At 40.3% G+C, this 14,919-nt stretch overlaps 1 protein-coding gene across 22 annotated transcripts in view; it reads left to right on the top strand.

Moving 5' to 3' along the window:
* LOC132398672 (ras association domain-containing protein 9-like) overlaps positions 1–14,919 on the top strand; it is a 209,731-nt gene that overhangs the window by 39,109 nt on the left and 155,703 nt on the right. For 18 of the 22 annotated variants that reach the window (XR_009513749.1, XR_009513754.1, XR_009513752.1 and 15 more), the window contains one exon: positions 7,771–7,823. The exons of the other annotated variants lie outside the window; for them this stretch is intronic. The gene's annotated coding sequence lies outside the window, so the exon portion shown is untranslated. The remainder of the gene's footprint in view (positions 1–7,770; positions 7,824–14,919) is intronic. 22 annotated transcript variants of the gene reach the window in all.

The following is a 14,919-nucleotide window of genomic DNA, read 5'->3' as shown; positions in this document are numbered from 1 at the left end:
GTAGCTGAAAAGATCATTATCTCCTTCATACATTAAATTGCCTTGACAACATTTTGTGTATTTCAGTTTGTTAACAACAAAAGTATGAAACAACAGCAAAAGTGTCCCAGTGTGGAACTTAAGTCAGTTGTGACAGGACATGAACTTAATTGTTCTTTCCCATACATTCACACATGAATTACATTCCTTAAGTGAGCATTTAAACAATAATCTATATAATTATTATGACTGATATTTATTTATTGAGATACAGCCTCCAGCCCTTCAAGCTGCGCTGCCCAGCGACTCGTGATGTAATCACTGGACAATTTAAAATGACCAGTTAACCTACCGACTGGTAGAACTTCGGTCAGTGGGTGGGAACCAGAGCATCCAGAGGAAACCCATGCGGTAACGGAGAGAATGTACAGGCAGTGGCGAGATTTGAAGCCCGGTAAATCACTGTGTTAACGACTACAAAACTGTAGTACCCATGCAGTAAGGAAGAAATTAACAAATGAAATGAACAACTGAGTGCACTGCGAGAACTGTTCATACAATATGGTATGAGTTTTGATACATAAATGTATGGAAAACTGAAGCAGAAAGCTCACATTTTAAGGCTTTTGGTTAAGGTAAAGTTGTTTGTTGAGGCCAATTTACCATCTTTATTGTGACAGAGAAGGAAGCCATTCTGCCCCACAAATCTATATTGACTCCCAGCAGAGTTAATCCATTTGCCTAATTCGCAGTCATCTGATTTCCCTGTAGACCGAGAACATTTTCTCTCTCTTAAGCCCATCATTTCCCTTTTGATTTTGTTTTTGTAACAACAGTAGTTAATGGCAGCTAATTAATCTCTAGATTTTTGCTATTGCTTGCATGGTGGTGGGTGGTGCAATTGGGGGGACTTTTGCTATTGCTTGCATGGTGGTGGGTGGTGCAATTGGGGGGAGTGGGAGGGCAAGGGTCAATGTTTCTGCTGGTGCTTTTGTGATTGGAGGGTGAAAGAGGAGCTTTGGGTTCTGATCTTTCTATCGTTTATTCTATGGCTTTCTCTTTTTTATTCTATCGTTTCTCATTTCATGGATGTCTGCAAAGAGTAAGAATTTCAGGTTGTATACTGTATACATTCTCTGATATTAAGGTTAACTATTTGAACCATTTGTATGTCTTTGGGATGTGGTAGGCAGTGAGAGCACCATTTGGGAGTAACAACTGCCTTAAGTTAAGGATATTTTACTGCTGGCTCTATCGTTTAACTCGCCTCAGAAAGCAGCAACTGAGAAAGGCCTTCAGACATGGCATTGGTGTGTTGCTGCTGGAGCGAGCAGAAGAGTAATAATCGGAGAATGGGGTTTTGCTAAGTGGATTAGTGATAATGGCAGGCATCAAGAGCCCGTAATATGTCTGCACGCTTCAGAAATATGAGAAGCCTTAACCATTTTTCTTGCGTTTGGAACAATTTGAGATGTTCCTGCAATTTAATAGTATCGTTGGGCTCATATAATGGAGCAATATAGCCTTACATGAGAAGAAAAGCATTATATTGCTGCTGGAGACATTGAAGACGGATGAAATGTCAGTGAGTTTAAAAGCAACACAAATCACAGATGAAGTCTCCGATGAGGTTGTTGTGAAGTCCCTGATTGAACCTTACAGCCCAGTCCATACAGAGATTTTCCAGGGTTCCAAGTGTAGCACAGAAGACCAGTGATTGGAGCTATAAACATGAGAGATTCTGCAGATGCTGGAAATGCAAAGCAACACACACAAACTGCTGGAGGAACTCTGCAGGACAGGCAGCATCTTTGGAAAAAATAAACAGTTGACATTTTGGGCTGGGACCCTTCTTCAGGACTGAAAAAGAAAGGGGAAGACACCTGAACAAAAGGTGGGGGGAGAGGAAGGAGGACAGATGGATGGTGATAGGTAAAGCCAGGTGGGTGGGAAAGGTGATTGGAAAGGAGAGGAGAGTGCAGCATAGGAGAAAGGGAAGGAGGAGTGTATCCAGTGGTTGGTGATAGGCAGCTGAGAAGAGCTAAGAGACCAGACTGGGGAACAGAAGAAAAGGGGAGGGGGAGAGAATTTTTTTTTTAAAAGGAAGGGGAAACCAATATTCATGCCATCAAGTTGGAGGCAAACAAAATGGAATATAAGGTGTTCCCCGACCCTGAGGGTAACTTCGACTTGGCACAAGAGAAAGCCATGAATCGATACTAAACTGGGTGGCAGTGTGACATGCAAAGAGGACATTAGGAGAATACAGGAAGTCTTGGATAGGCTGGGTGAGTGGGCAGATACTTGGCAGATGTCATTCAATGTGAATAAATGTGAAGTTATCCACTTTGGAAGCAGGAACAAGAGGGCAGAGTATTGTCTGAACGGTGTAGAGTTAGGTAAGGGAAAAATGCAAAGAGACCTAGGAGTCCTAGTTCACCAGTCAATGAAGGTGAATGAGCAAGTGCAACAGGCAGTGAAGAGGGCAAATGGAATGTTGGCCTTTATTACAAGGGGAATTGAATACAAGAGCAAGGATGTCCTTTTTGAAGGAAAATTATGTACAGTTTTGGTCTCCAGGTTTGAGGAAGGACATTCTGGCAATTGAGGAAGTGCAGCGTAGATTCACTAGGTTGCAGATTCACAGGGCTGTCTTACGCAGAGAGATTGGAGAGATTGGGCTTGTACACACTGGAATTGAGGAGATTGAGAGGGGATCTGATTGAAACGTTTAAGATAATTAAAGGATTTGATAGGATTGAGGCAGGAAATATGTTCCAGATGTTGGGAGAGTCCAGTAACAGAGGGCATGGATTGAGAATAAGAGGTCAGTTATTTAAAACAGAGTTGAGGAAGAACTTCTTCTCCCAGAGAGTTGTGGAGGTGTGGAATGCACTGCCTCGGAAGATGGTGAAGGCCAATTCTCTGGATGCTTTCAAGAAGGAGCTAGATAGATATCTGATGGATAGGGAAATCAAGGGATATGGGGACAAGGCAGGGACTGGGTATTGATAGTGAATGATCAGCCATGATCTCAGAATGGCGGTGCAGACTCGAGGGGCCGAATGGTCTACTTCTGCACCTATTGTCTATTGTCATGTCAGCACAAGAATGGAAATTGGAATTAAAATGTTTGGCCACCAGGAAGTTTCACTTTTGACAGATTGAGTGGAAGTGCTCGACGCAACGGTCCCCACATAGTTGATGATTATTTCAGAGCTGTAATGTGCAGATCTCTTTTGGGTCAGGTACTCACTGCAGGATTGCGAAGGATACAGGGAGAATTCTGTTCATACCTGAGCTGCTTTAGGGATAATTGATTGACATGCTGGAGGAAAGTGGGCAGAACATCCAGCTGTATGGATCGGATGCTGGGAAATGTGAAGCAGTTGCTCTCAGGGCAAAACCTAAATGTACAGACATGAAACAAGCCGACAGAAGCAGTAATTACACTGTACTCAAGAAATGATAGTCTTATGCTGGAAAAAGCAAATGCCGATTGGATGACTGCTTTCATTTGAGCATCTGCTTCAGTCCACGGATGGGAGTCTGAGATTCTTATTAGCTGCTGCTTTAATTCCCATCCCATTCTTACTGCTCCCTATCTATCTTCAGATCTTGCACTGCAGCTGTTATGTTTTGTAACTCCCGAAACTAATTGAAAGAAAAGCACCAGAGCCCAGGAAGTTTGCCTACTCAGTTTTTCTTTAGTGATGATCTCACATATGACATGGTGGGATAATGACATATGTCATTCATGTACTTCTTACACATAACCCATAATGAATTGTATAAGCAAGCAAAGAATGCTTAATCAAACAATATACTTACAATTCACTGCACCCTTCTGTGCTTAGCTATAAACTCCAACTCAATGTAGAATGCATCTCAACTCAAATATGTGACATATTGCTTGGTTTATAGAATTGGCAGTTGTGTTGGGCTCGGAGCCCATAGTTTTCTAATCGTTTTAACACAGTCTTGAGATTTTGGAGATGTTGCTTATCATCCTCTCCAGAAACAATGATGTCATCCAGGTAACACTGAGTGCCTGGGCAGCCATACAGAACCTGGTCCATAGCCTTCTGTCACCGTGCAGATGCAGATGCTGCTCTAAGCATTAGCCTATTATAGTGATAAAGCCCTTTGTGAGTGTTTTATAATGAGAAACACTTTGGACTCTTCTTCCTTCACCGTCTGTAGGTAGGCACCTTACTGAAGTGTTTTCTTCCAGAAAGGTTTGCAATGATATTCTCTCTCCTGGGCAGTGGTAATTGATTTACTTTCAGTACTGGGTTGATGGTGTCTTAAAATCACCACACATCCTAACCTATCCATTCTCCTTAGCTACTGAGACCACCGCCATTGTTCATGGGCCGCACTCAACCTTGGAAATAATTCCTTCAGCCTCCAAGCAATCTAGCTCACTGGCTACTTGAGCGTGGATGGTATAAGGAACCGGATGAACTTTGTAAAACTTGGGCATGGCATTTTCATTAACACGATTTTCCCCTTAATATGTTTGAGTTTTCCAGCGCCATCCTTGGACACTGCTGTGGCATCATCCAGTACCTTTTTTAATTCACTTTCAGCTGACTCTGTCACAGGTTATGTGGCATGCAGATGGTAGTTGGATCTCCAATTATGTTGCAGCTGTCTCAGCTATTTATGACCCTACATTATTGGCCCACTGCCTTTACCACATGCAAGCCCAATGTGGCTTGTTATTTCACTGTTATGAATGCCATTCCCACAGGAGTTATCTTTTCTCCAATATAAGTTCTTAGTTGGATATCTGCAGGCTTCAAGTCAGTATCTTTGAATTGCCATTCAAACTCCTTTTGTGGAATGACTGAGACAGCTCAGCCAGCTCCGTTTTAATTATTTTGCCGTTCACTTCTGGTGTAGGCCATATTACTTGTCAATTGTTAGTCTTCACATTGTAAGTCTCAAGGCTACACAGTCCTCTATCACTCTCATCATTATCAGATTCTTATCAACTGTACGCTGATCAGTGCTCTTTGGGAAAGTGCTACTTGACTTTTTATCTTTTTCTCTTCCCTATGCAGCCCCATCAACTTCTGTCTGCCCAACGTGCTCTTTATGCATCTTAACTATGTTGCATTTTCTGCAAGTTTGCCTTTAAACATGCATTGGTCTGGTGTATTTGACTTCCTGCCACAATGGTAGCACAGTTTGTTCAGCCAAGTAGATTTCTGTTTAGACATTGCAATTTTGTTCATGCTCACTTTCATTCCTGACTGCAATTTATTTGTGTCTTTGACACCCATGGCACTCAGCAACAGTGGCACTCATCTTTTATTGGCTATTTCATTTGCTTCAAAATACTTCTTAATTTGTTCAGTGTGCATCATACAGTTACCTGTGGTGCAATCAAACACATCTATCTTTCTAAAGTAATGAGCCATTTCTGTTATTTATTATGATCACTCAGTATTCACAGCTTGTTAATTTTGTCCATTTTCTGCCTTTTTTTAAACTTAAACATTTCTGTCCTGCTTCTGAAAAGAAAAACGTGCTGTGCTTCAACAGGTAGGTATTCATTTAAAACTTCATCGTTGCCACTGCTATTTTTTTGTAGCTCCAGAAACTAATCAAAAGATAAAAACTGGAGCCTGGGAAATTTGCCAACTTAGTTTTTCTTTAGTGAGGCGCTCAGAGATAGTGTGGTGACATAATGATTAACCCCGATCACATATATATATAACCCATTTGGAATTATGTAAAGAAAGAATGCTTAATTAAACAATATCTTTACAATATTACTCAAATATTACGGAAGTATTCAATACACTACAGTTATAGCAATGCCCCCCATAAGCTTGAGAAGAAACACACCTCATTTTTCATCCGAACATTTTGCTGCCTTTCTGAGTCTGTCTTGGTTTTCCTCTCTCTGTCATCAGGCATGACCCGCAGGCTATGTCCTGTAGCCTTGCATTTTGAAACTTGTACAGTTTTTTTTTGTCTGTATTCTCACCCTTCATTTGCTCATGCTTTTCATGAACAGACAAGCATGTTCTCCCTCTGAAACTATGATCATAAACCTGTCAACGAGATGACCTCATTTACAACTTATCCTACAGGCAATCATGGACCCGACCTTTCAGAGATGTTCCCTTTTTCCTATCCACCTCAGTCTCACTGTCCCTGCATTGTCATTAATTAGTTCTTTCCTTCACAATTCTGATTAGGGTTTTCTACTTGAAACTTTATTTCTGTAATGCCTCTCGTAATGCTATCTGACCTGTTGAGTGTTTTCAGTGTTTTCTGGTATTAAGTCAGATGATGCCATTGTGAACAATAAGACACTGCAAGAATCCTAGACGATTTGGTGTCTATTCACGTTTTATTGTTTACAGAATTGCAAAATTAGCTTGAATCTGCAGACTAGAACAAGACTTAATGAAATCCATTTTAATATAATGTAGCAAGAGTGTGATAAGTGAAGCTGAAAACAGTTATATACTGTATTACGATCATTGGAATCAATACAGAGAGGGAATTTAATAACTTCAACAGGGAGAGCAGGAAAGGTGAAAAAATCCAACCCCTACAGAAAATTAGAGAGTGGGTAATATAAGACCATAAGACATAAGAGCACAGTTCAGTCACTCAGTCCATTGAGTCTGCTCTGTCATTTGATCATGACCTGAACTCCAATCTCTTACCTTCTCCCTGTAAACCTTGACACTCTTACCAATCAAAGACCTATTAACCTCCATTTTAAATATACCCAATGGCTTGGCCTGAAGGGGTGGTAATGTATTCCACAGATTCTCCACCCTCTGACAGAAGAAATTCCTCCTTATCTTTGTTCTAAAGGAATGTCGTTCTAATCTGAGGCTCTGCCCTTTGGTTCTAGACTCTCTCACTACTGGAAACATCCTCTCCACATCTACTCTATCCAGGCTTTTCAATATTTGGTAGATTCCAATGAGATCCACCAACCTTCATTCCTCTAAACTCCAGCAAGTACAGACTCAGAACCATCAAATGATCCTCATATACTAACCTGAATATTCCCAGAATCATTCTTGTAAACCTTCCCTGGACACGCTGCAATGCCATCCTTACTTATGTATGGGGCCCAAATCTGCTCACGATATTCCAAATGATCCAAATATCCAAATAAGATAAGAGTGAGAGTAGAGGCATGAAGATGGACAAACTTCAGAAGGAATAATTTTATATACACACACACACACACACACACACACACACACACGCATGATTGTGCTTGTTGTGACTGTGAACAAAGTCTCCAGAGAGACACTGAAGCTAATAGATATAGAAGCCTTTATTCAGCAAAGTGACCAGCCGGCATGATATTCGAGCCATTCTTGGAAGAAGAGGCCAGCCTGACGCAATATTGCATGACATTTTATATGCTAAAGATCAAAGATAACAGCAGGACAATTCTATTGTTACAAAGCCTACAATGCATCCTTTGAATGACATATGATTTTCAGACACCTCGATCTTCACAGCAAGCACTCCAGACACCGAAAATGAACGTTAATTTCCACTGACTCTGGGTTGCATTTATACATATGCAGACATCTGAGGTCAAATGGGGTGTTCCTTTGTTTGCAATCAACCCCAAAATGCAGCTCCAAGAAGACCATTGTTCAGAGCCGCATTTTAAATTCAATCTACAATCCATGTTCAGGTCTGAAAACTGGCCGCTGTTGGAAGTATTATTTGCTATATTCAATAACTGTGCTTACAATAGTTCGCCATTAATCTTTATTTTTTTTTATCTTCTAGGCATCGCTACCAAGACCTATTGCCTATCCCTAAATAACTCAGGGAAAGTGGTGGTGAGTCACCATCTTGAGCAACTGTAGTGCTTGTAGTGAAGGCACTCCACAGTACTGTTAGTGAGGGCATTTTAGGGTTTATCAACAATGATGAAGGACTGCTGCTATAAATCAAAGTCAGAAACCTACTGCTGCTAATGTACCTTTGTCATTATGAGTAGGGATATTTTGGAGCCTTCACCTCACCCATCTAGTAACAATGATATTTAATTTCATTTGTAGTAGCAGCTAATATGTATTTAGTGTTATGATTGATGTTTAAAAAATATTTGGCATCATGTACTTTCATGCAATCATATGTAACAATTGTCATACGTACTCAAATAGGAGCTGGTATGATTACTGTTTAGGGAAGTGATTCACAAGAATTATTAGTATCTGAAATGCATTAGGTAGATATATTAAGTTGAGCTTATAATGTAAAATGTGTGATTGAGAAAGCTAATAAAATGAGGCAATTTATATTTGGGATATTTATTTAGGGATACAGCACAGAATAGGCCCTTCCGACCCTTCAAGCCACACTGCCCAGCAACCTCCCCCCGCCCCACCCCCCGATTTAACCCTAGTCACAGGACAATTTACAATGATCAATTAAATTACAATTGATATATCTTTGGACTGTGGGAGGAAAATGGGGACCTGGAGAAAATCCACATGCATACGGGAAGGACGTAGGGGTTCCTTATAAATGGAGTCAGAATTAAACTCTGCACTGTAATAGCATTGCTCGAACAACTATGTTTCTATTGGAGGACCGTAACCCTGTGGTTTGGAGGCTTGCGTGCCTAAATGACCTCGAGACCGATGTTGGCTGGAGTCAGGGCTTTATACTTTGGCTCTTGTTAGGGTCACCATGCCAAGCAGGTCAAAGGGTAGAGGACAGACTAAGAGTGGTCCACCTGTCCTCCAGGTTCAGGGATTCAGCTCAGGGCTAACAACCCTGACTGGTAAAACAAAATTGTTATGGAAGCAGCAATGAAGAATCCTTTCACATCTAAGTGTGATGGTGTTCGTGAGTCTCCACCCAGAACTTGCATGACTGACAGTAGTGAAATCTGAAAAGTAAGATACTGCCCTGATGAAGGATCCTGTGAACACTGCCAGAGATGGAGAATCTTCATTGCTGCCCTAAACGCCGTCAATGTAATGGCAGTATAAAAAACAGCTACACTACTGTGACAAACAAATAATATAAGTCACTGTAAGTAAATAGTCAATTCAATACTTTCACAGACATAAATATTTAACTGTAGATATGAAAATGAGTAAATTTATTTTTGGTATATATGTCACTGTAAGTAATTAGTCAATTCTATAACTTTACAGATATAAGTAGTTAACATTTATAGCTGGTATACATTAATGATAGTTGATAGTTCATTTTTTTAGGGGGGAAGTTAAATATATACCTTAAGAGTTTACCTTCCCTGTGTATTGATCTAGAGATATAAATCCAAATCCCAGCTGGCAAACTTACCTTCTTAAAATAATTAATTAAATATGTACTTCTTTTAAAAATCTACATACAGTACAGTTAACTATGAAACTATGAGAATGCTTTAAAAATTCACTCAATTTCAAGAAAGAAAATCTAACCAGTCTGGTCTAATTGAAACTATTTTAATCATTTTACCAGTTCAAAGCGAATAGGAATGGGCAGTAAATATTGGTCACAAACAAGAGAAAATCTGCAGATGTTGGAATTCCAAGCAACAGAACACAAGATGCCAGACGAGCTCAGCAGGCCTGGGAGGATCTGTGGAAAAGAGTACAGTCGACGTTTCGGTCTGAGACTCTTCACCAGTCCTGATGAGGGTCACAGTCTGAAACATTGACTTTACTCTTTTCCACAGATGCTGCCTGGCTGCTGAGTTCTTCCAGCATTTTATGTTGTGTTGCTAACTAATAATAAGGTGTGTTTACGACATAAGTAAAAAGTAAACAGTTTAACACTACTGGCGATTCATGCATGTTGAAACCTGGGTGGAGCCAAGGAGTTTAATAGCATTATGGCCTGGGGGAAGAAGCTGTTCTCATCCTATTTTCTGTTGTTCTAATACAACACTACCACCTGCCTGCCGGGAGGTGGTCAAAGAAATTGCTGGACAGATGGTGGGGGGGAACATTGACAATGCTACGAGTCATGTGTATGCAGTGCTCATGATAAATATTTCTGATGTATGGAAGAGAGACCCTGATGATACTCTCAGCAGTCCTTGCAATCGTTTGCAGGGACTGGTGGTCACATGCCTTATGATTCCTATGCAAAGCTGGTCGGGACACTTTCGAAGATGCTCCTGCAAAATTCAGTTAGAATGGGAAGGGTTCCTCCTCACCTCAACCTTCTCAGGAAGTGGAGATGCTGCTGTGCTCTCTTCACCAAAGTGGTGGTGTTGAGCGTCCAGATGAGATCATCCATTAGATGCACTCCTAGAACCTTGGTGCTCTTAACTCTCTCCACAAAGAAGCTGTTTATGTTCAATGAGGAATGTTCAGCCTGCACCTCTTTGAACATGTCCATGTTGCTTCCCTTAAACTTACACCCTAGCCCATGACCTCTAACTCTAGTCCCACCAACCTCAGAGGAAAAGCCTGCTTACATTTACCTTACCTATACTCCTCATAATTTTGTATACTCTAATTTGCCTCAATTCAGCAAACACCTCCTTCTCTGTAATCTGTATAGAGCCCATGACCTCACTGCTGCATTGCCTCACGTGTGTCGACTCTATGTCCCTCTCCCAATCACTAACTACAGGTGCAAGAAATCCATTTTAGATCTCTCACAGATCTTTCGGCTCCAGGCATAGATCACCACTCTGATCTTCAAGGATCTGTATATCCATCAATTTCATCAAGCTGTATGGAGCACAACTTGAATACAAGTGTCAAACAACTCTATTTAGCAACATAAGCAAGTACAATAATGTGAGATATTTGGTGATTGTCATGCGTATAATAGGGCTCGCTTTAATTTTTTTTTTGCCTTTTAGTATATGGGTTTGCTTTCATGCTGTTTTATGTTCTAATTTATCTACTTATCCCCAAATTTTATTTCTCTCCTCTTTTGCTTTAGCCTTTACTGCTAATCTATCCACCACTTTCCATTTTTGGCCAAGTGTTCTGCCACTGCTGTGAGGTAGTTCATCATTACACATATTGTGTATGCAACTACGAGGCCATAATTTCACTTGTCACTTCATTTGCCTCGGCAAAGTTTTCTCAATCTAAAACTCTGTGAGCAATAATAAGACATGTCAGGCAAGCTGAATGATGACCCATATTTTTTTTAAAACATAATTCATTGCCTATCAATAACGTGTGCCAAGTATAGTCTTCATCTTATTTTACACCCAGGCTTCAGGGCATAAACAGCTCATATTTTCCTAAGAAATGAAAAGAGACCATTCTGCCCATCTGGTCACTTACAGCCCTCAGAGCAAACTTATCAATTGCCTTTGTAATTTATTACCCTGTAACAGATTCTCTCTCAAGTGTCCATCAGCTCTCCTCCTCCCCAGATCTCCTACCAACTACTGTATAGTTGAGTTACAGTATCCAACCCGCACATGTTTGGGAGGTCAAAAGGAACAGGGTGAAACCTGCACGGTCACATCAAGAATGTGCAAACTCTGCAAGGACATTCAAAGTCAGAATCAGACCAGCGCTATTGCGGCTGTCAAAGAGCATATGAACTGCTACACCATGCTTTCATTCCAATCAGATGAACAGAAATTAAACTTGCTTCATTTGCCCTTCTGATATTTTTATTTTTGGTTGTGGTTGATTCATGATTTATGGTAACAGACCCTTTCACCCCAACAAGTCCACCTTGTCCAGTTACACCCACATGTCCATTTGACCTACTAACATGTACATCTTTGCAATGTGGGAGGAAATCAGAGGACCTGGAGCAAATCTATGTAGTCATGGTGAAGATGTACTCCTTACAGACAGTGGCAGAACTGAACCTGGGCTCCCCGTGGTGCAATAGTGTTACATCAACCACTATGCTTGCATGATGAAAAAGGCTGTCCATCATTAAGGACTCCCATCACCCAGGTCATGCCTTGTTCTCATTGCTATCATCAGGAAGGAGGTACAGAAGCCTGAAGGCACACACTCAATCACTCAGGAACAGCTTCTTCCCCTTTGCCATCTGATTTCCGAATGGACATTGTACCCATGTACCCATGAACAACTTATATTTCACTAATATTTCATTTCTATTTTTGCACTACTTATGAAATTATAGGATGATTGGTCTGGAACATGGGCAAGATGGTTCAATTAGAGGATCAGAGACTTAAGTCAGATTAAGAAGACCTTGGACTTTAGGGGTTGGAGGCATGGAATAGGCCCTTCCATCCCTTTGACCCACACTGTCTAGCAACCCCTGATTTAACACTAGCCTAATCATGGGACAATATACAATGACCAATTAACCTACCAACCAGTACGTCTCTGGACTGTGGGAGGAAACTGGAGCACCTGAAGGAATCCCACGGGGTCACGATGAAAATGTGCAAACTCCTTACAGGCAGTGGCATGAAGACTATTAAGTAGGTTTTGACTGAAGAAGTGATTGGGTGACATGAAGATATTGTGAGGATATGGGAGTGAAAGCAGAGAAAACTACTTAAAGAAAGGATAATTCATGTTATTTGGCAATCAATTAAATAAGCTTGAACCTTTTTAAGTAAATCCAAGCAAGGGAAGGTTTGTTCAGTTTAAGTGGCTGCTGAGACTTGTGAGCTTCAGGTATACGATAGCATGGATGACACACTTTCATATCACTGTACTTGGCCTGTGACTCCCCTGTTAATGAAGTTTCCAGAAATACATTCCCCTTGTATTAGGCATTTGAATGTGTGCTTACTAACATGCATTGTCATGTAATGGGATTTCTAGACCCTCACATTCTGTCTTAGCCCATCTGCTGATCAAATTCTTTCATATTACTTTATCATTTCTCAAAATAACTAGACTGACATTCTCCAACGCCAATGACCTATTGTCCGCCATCTCTTGATCCCAAAATTCAGCTCATCAAATACTGCCTGTATCTGACTGTAAACCATGTCTTATTCACACATCACTCCTATAATCATTGATATATTTGTTCCACAGCACCAAGTGTCTCCAACTTAAGACCCTCACCATCAGATTTAAATCTCTTCATAGTTTAATTCCTTCTAATAGTGAAAATAATTTGGAAAATGTGCTGAACGGGTGCCCAATGAATCCAACCTTCCAACTGGTATTTATTCTCGGGATGAAACACATATCCTGTTGGCATAAGACTGAAACCTCTGACTGATTCTCCACTTGCCTCAGTTTAAAGTTCGAAGTATATTATTATAAAGATATGTAGAGTCTACTATACTGCATGTTATCTTAAGATTTGTCTCCTCACAAGCAATCCTCCCCACCCATTGTGTTCATCTATGTGGAGCGCGGTACAGAAAAGCAGCTTCTATCATCAGGGACAGTCACCACCTGAACTATGCTGTCTTCTCGTTAGTGCCAACAGGGAGGTGCAAAAAGAGCCTAAGTTCCCACTCAACCAGATTCAGGAACACTTATTGCCCCTCAACCATTAGGCTCCTGAACCAGCATAGATAACTTTGAACTGATTCCACAACCTTTGATTTCACTTTCAAGAACTCATGTTCTTAGTATCATTTATTTATTTATTCATTCACATTCATTCATCTATCTATTTATTTATTTATTTATTATTATTTTGCTTCTTTTGTATTTGCACAATTCTTTTGTCTCTTGCTCATACATTGTTTGTCTATCTTTGTGAGCAGTTTTTTTTAATGATTCTATTGTGTTTCTTTATATTTACTGTTGAATTCCACAAGAAAGTGAATGTCGGTGTAGTATGTGGTGACATATGTGTACTTTGAACTTTGCACTTTGGAGAAGCTGATAGGCATTTATAAATGGTTCCAACAGGGGCCACTAGAGAACAAACAGGAAAAGGAAATTGTGCCCTTGCTCAAGCCAGGAATGCCGACTGCACCCAACTGTAGTGATGCTCATTTATCTTGGTTCCCATCAGCTAACTGGGGAGGATCCTGGGATTCATGTTTAACTGTTGTCATCAGCATGACAAACTGCATTAAAGTACTGAGCTGAATCTCTAGCAGAAATGCCAAATTGTAATAAATGCATGGAGTTCTGTAATTTGCATGTTTCTAAATTTCCCTCAACTTAATTAACGTAGAGGCGTAATGAGTTCCCAAAGCAGTCAGTGGGTGAATCGCTGCAGACAAACCAGTAAATCAGCAGGAAATGTGTAGTTTCCTAAATCACCATGGGTCTCAGGGCAGTTCATGGCGCCAGTTGTTGATTCTGTAGCCATTACAGGAAACTTGATGCACACTTTGATTAATCTTTGTTTGTGGATTGATCTAAGTGGCAAATTAACAAAGGGAAATGCAATTCAAGGGTTTCCCCAACAGTGATAAAAATTATTTTTCCACAAAGGGTAAACCATTGACTATTAAGTCACTGAGTATAATTTATGCCTATAAAGCTTGAAGACCATTTTCATCCAAAATATTCCTTTTGATTCAGCCAAATAATACTTCTAATACATATATATGCTTAAGTGATAATGACCTCAATGGAAGCTAACAATGGTATTAACTATTCAATTGGAGGGAACCCTGAAAACAAATCAATAATTACCAGTCATATACTAATTTATATAGTATACGAATTTATAATTATATACATATACTAACAAGGATATTTATACAATGTGTTATAAAGCACAATTGCAAATGATCAGGTTACCTGATTGTGCAATAACATATTTGAAAATCTAGAGCTGGGAAAAAAAGAACTTAAAAGTTCTTTTAAAAGTTAAAATTTAAAAAGGTATTGCTGCTGCCTGGCCTGCTGTGTTCCACCAGCATTTTGTGTGTGTTGCGCCTCCTCTACTGTCAAGATGAAGCCACACTCAGGTTGGAGGAACAACACCTTATATACCGGCTGGGTAGCCTCCAACCTGATGGCATGAACATTGACTTCTCTAACTTTCATTAATGCCCCTCCTCCCCTTCTTACCCCATCCCTG

Source organism: Hypanus sabinus, chromosome 8 (assembly GCF_030144855.1).
Source record: "Hypanus sabinus isolate sHypSab1 chromosome 8, sHypSab1.hap1, whole genome shotgun sequence".
NCBI lineage: Eukaryota > Metazoa > Chordata > Chondrichthyes > Myliobatiformes > Dasyatidae > Hypanus > Hypanus sabinus.
The sequence above is the reverse complement of the archived record's forward strand: the minus strand, read 5'-3'. Positions and strand labels throughout refer to the sequence as shown.